The 3334-nt window shown below is 36.4% G+C and overlaps 1 pseudogene; it reads left to right on the top strand.

Annotated features, from left to right (window-relative positions):
- Window positions 1-1037: 1037 nt before the first annotated feature.
- On the top strand, window positions 1038-1175 carry LOC145296540 (U2 spliceosomal RNA; annotated as a pseudogene).
- Window positions 1176-3334: the final 2159 nt, after the last annotated feature.

The following is a 3334-nucleotide window of genomic DNA, read 5'->3' as shown; positions in this document are numbered from 1 at the left end:
ATGGGGGATTACGTTAGACTAATTTTCTCGGTGGGGGAGCAAATCAATATCCTTTTCTTGACCTGTTGGCCAAGATCAAAGGTTAGTATCTGTTCCAGCAGATACTGCAGGCAAAGACCATATATGGGGCCAACCCCACATTTAAGACCTTGGTCAATATAGGGGACAAACCTTCATACCAATGTCACTACCCAGCTCCCCAACTCCCCAGGAAGTTGGTCCCCATTTCCCCTACACTCCTCACGTTAAAAATCGGCCTTGTGCCTAATTTGCTCGGTGGGGGAGCAAATAAATACCCACCTTTTCTTTGCCTTTTAACCAAGATCAAAGTGAAGTATCTGTTCCGGCAGATACTGCAAGCAAAGACCATATGTTGGGGAAGCCCCACATATAAGACCTTGGTCAATGTACGGGCAACCCTTCATACCAATTGTCGCTATCCGGCTCCCCTACTCTCCGGGAAATTGGTCCCAATTTCCCCTTCACTCCTCACATTAACAATCGGCCTTGTGCCTAATTTCCTCGGTGGGGGAGCAAATAAATACCCACCTTTTATTTGCCTTTTAGCCAAGATCAAACTGAAATATCTATTCCGGCAGATACTGCAAACAAAGACAATATGTGGATACAACCCCACATATAAGACCTTGGTCAATGTAGGGGCAACCCTTCATACCAATTGTCACTACCCAGTTCCCTACTCTCCGGGGAGTTGGTCCCCATTTTCCCTTCACTCCTCACATTAAAAATAGGCCTTGTGCCTAATATGCTCGGTGGGGGAGCAAATAAATACCGTTTTCTTGCCCTTCTGGCCTAGATCAAAGTGTAGTATCTTATCAGGCAGATACTGGAAGCAAAGACCAGATGTTGGGGCAACTCCACATATAAGACCTTGGTCAATGTAGGGGCAACCCTTCATACCAATTGTCACTATCAAGCTCCCCTACTCCCCGAGGTGTTGGTCTCCATTTTCCCTTCACATCTCACATTAAAAATCAACCTTGTGCCTAATTTGCTCGGTAAGGGAGCAGATAAATACCGTTTTCTTGCCCTTTTGGCCTAGATCAAAGTGTAGTATCTGTTCTTAATACATGCTATACTTATGTTTGTAACTTTGTGATATAAAGTGGGGGATCGCTATTCTGTATTAATTTAATGTAAATTGATCACCCCCTTTACAACCAGTCAGTCTCAAAGCCATTTAAGTCATTCTACAGATCATTCAAGTTGGTTTTGAAGGATTCCAGTTATTTTTTAAGCATTCAATTCATTCTTAAGGTCATTCAATTCATCCTTAAGTTCATTAAAGTCATTCTAAGTCATTTACTTTTTATTTATTTAAGTCACTTCAGCCCATTTTTCGGTCATTTTAGTTTATCTTTAAGAATTTCATGTCAATCCTACATTCACGCATGCACGCGACTAAGTCTATCGGCCTTGTTATATATAAGAAATTTGAATAACCGCAGCATGTATTACATGTTTCAAACATGAGTACAAAGTTATGCATGTCTATATTTACGTCAAATTTCTGGTTCACGATCAATGCCCTGGAAAAGTCCCTTCTGGTTAACGTCTACTCTTTTAGGCCAATTTTCTGTTTTTCTTTAATTTACTGTTTTTTTTCTTTTTTCTATCGGGTTTCTTTTAAGGATTTTGGTCCATGTGTCTTCTTTCTTGCTTGAACCTTTTTTGCACCTTTCGGATAATTTTTTTATAAATAGGTAACTTTTTATATTAGCGCCAGCTCCCCCAAAAAATCGATTTTTAGGTGTAAACTCCAAACGTACCCTCTGGCGAGTAATTGTTTTTGCCTTATATAATAAACAAAGGAAAATGAAAACAAAACCAAAAACTGTATTTTTCAGCACGGTAACATAAGTTCTTACCTACAAAAAGTTGTTGGAAAAAGCGCAATATTTCAGAAAAAGGACAAAATGCGTTAAAAAAATTTATTAAAAAATGCATGATGCAATTATCAGACATATATATACTAGTGTCTGTATGTATTTGATAATTCCTATAGCTAATAATTATGTCAGCCCCTTTAAGAAACTCGTTTCTCATCGTCGAGCATTTTCAGTTGAATTAAAAGGTACGTCAATTTAGCTCTTCTGCGCTGATCATCCTATTGACTAACTTGTTTGTACGACCTGTTCTCCCCGAATTCAACGAGCAATCTGTTTAATTTTAGAGCGCATCGACACGATGTGGTGGGGTGGAAGTCTCCCCAGCTAATCAAATCACGCTAAGCCCCAACCATCTGAGACCCCATTCAAGACTAAAAACCACATAATAAATGTTGAAACATAATAAATGTTGAAAATTCAAAAACATTTCTCGCTGTTAACGGTAGCCGAATGGGTATGGTGCTTGCTAATGAAGCCAGAGATGGCTTCTGCTGCTGAGTTCGAATCTATCGACTGGTGTTAATCGTGACAGCCTGCACTGAAGATACCCGAAAGGATGAAATGCTAGTGTCTGTAGAAATTTGATAATTATTATAGTAAATAATTATAGCCAATATATATATATATATATATATATATATATATATATATATATAGAGAGAGAGAGAGAGAGAGAGAGAGAGAGAGAGTAAACAGATAAACCAAACACATAAACATATATATATATATATATATATATATATATATATATATATATATACGTGTCAAGAATTAGAGTTCATATAGCAACGTTGTTTTAATTTGAATTTGACGTTATTCTCGCGTTGCCTACACACAGTTCAAATATTTCAAAATACGAACGCCAGATACAACGCGCGGCTCTTTATAAACAGACTTCTTTCTCTAACTTTACAACATGGCAAGGAAAAAGAAAAGGAAAAAAGAAACAAAACAACACACTAAAGATGGAGTAAACCTCTGAAATATATTTGTGATAAATTTCAAACAAGTAACATATTTTTTTATTTTCCTTATATTACGTTGTGATTTGGTTTTCAAGCGCACGTGATACGTATTTTATTTTATATATACGTGTATATGTATTTTTTTTTTTTGCGTACGTTTGTGCAAAACGCGTACAGATAGGAAAAATATTTCAAATACAAATGTAAATGTTTCAAGTTGTTTGGAAACACTCTCAAACTCTCGAAACATATACATGAAATCCTCGACGACTGTTAGCTAAAAATACAGGGTTGAAAGAAACGTTATCTGTATCGATGTAAAATTTGAAAACATTTTTATTTAATTAAAATAACGAGTATCAACTTCATTGTTGTTGTTGAATAAAAATAAACCAAAATCCTCGATCAATTCTAGCTATTACTTTGGCCAAATTATTGTCTATATAGGTATAGACTGTA

This window comes from Euprymna scolopes, chromosome 16, assembly GCF_053919585.1.
Source record: "Euprymna scolopes isolate OS-2025 chromosome 16, ASM5391958v1, whole genome shotgun sequence".
NCBI classification, from domain to species: Eukaryota; Metazoa; Mollusca; class Cephalopoda; order Sepiida; family Sepiolidae; genus Euprymna; species Euprymna scolopes.
The sequence above is the reverse complement of the archived record's forward strand: the minus strand, read 5'-3'. Positions and strand labels throughout refer to the sequence as shown.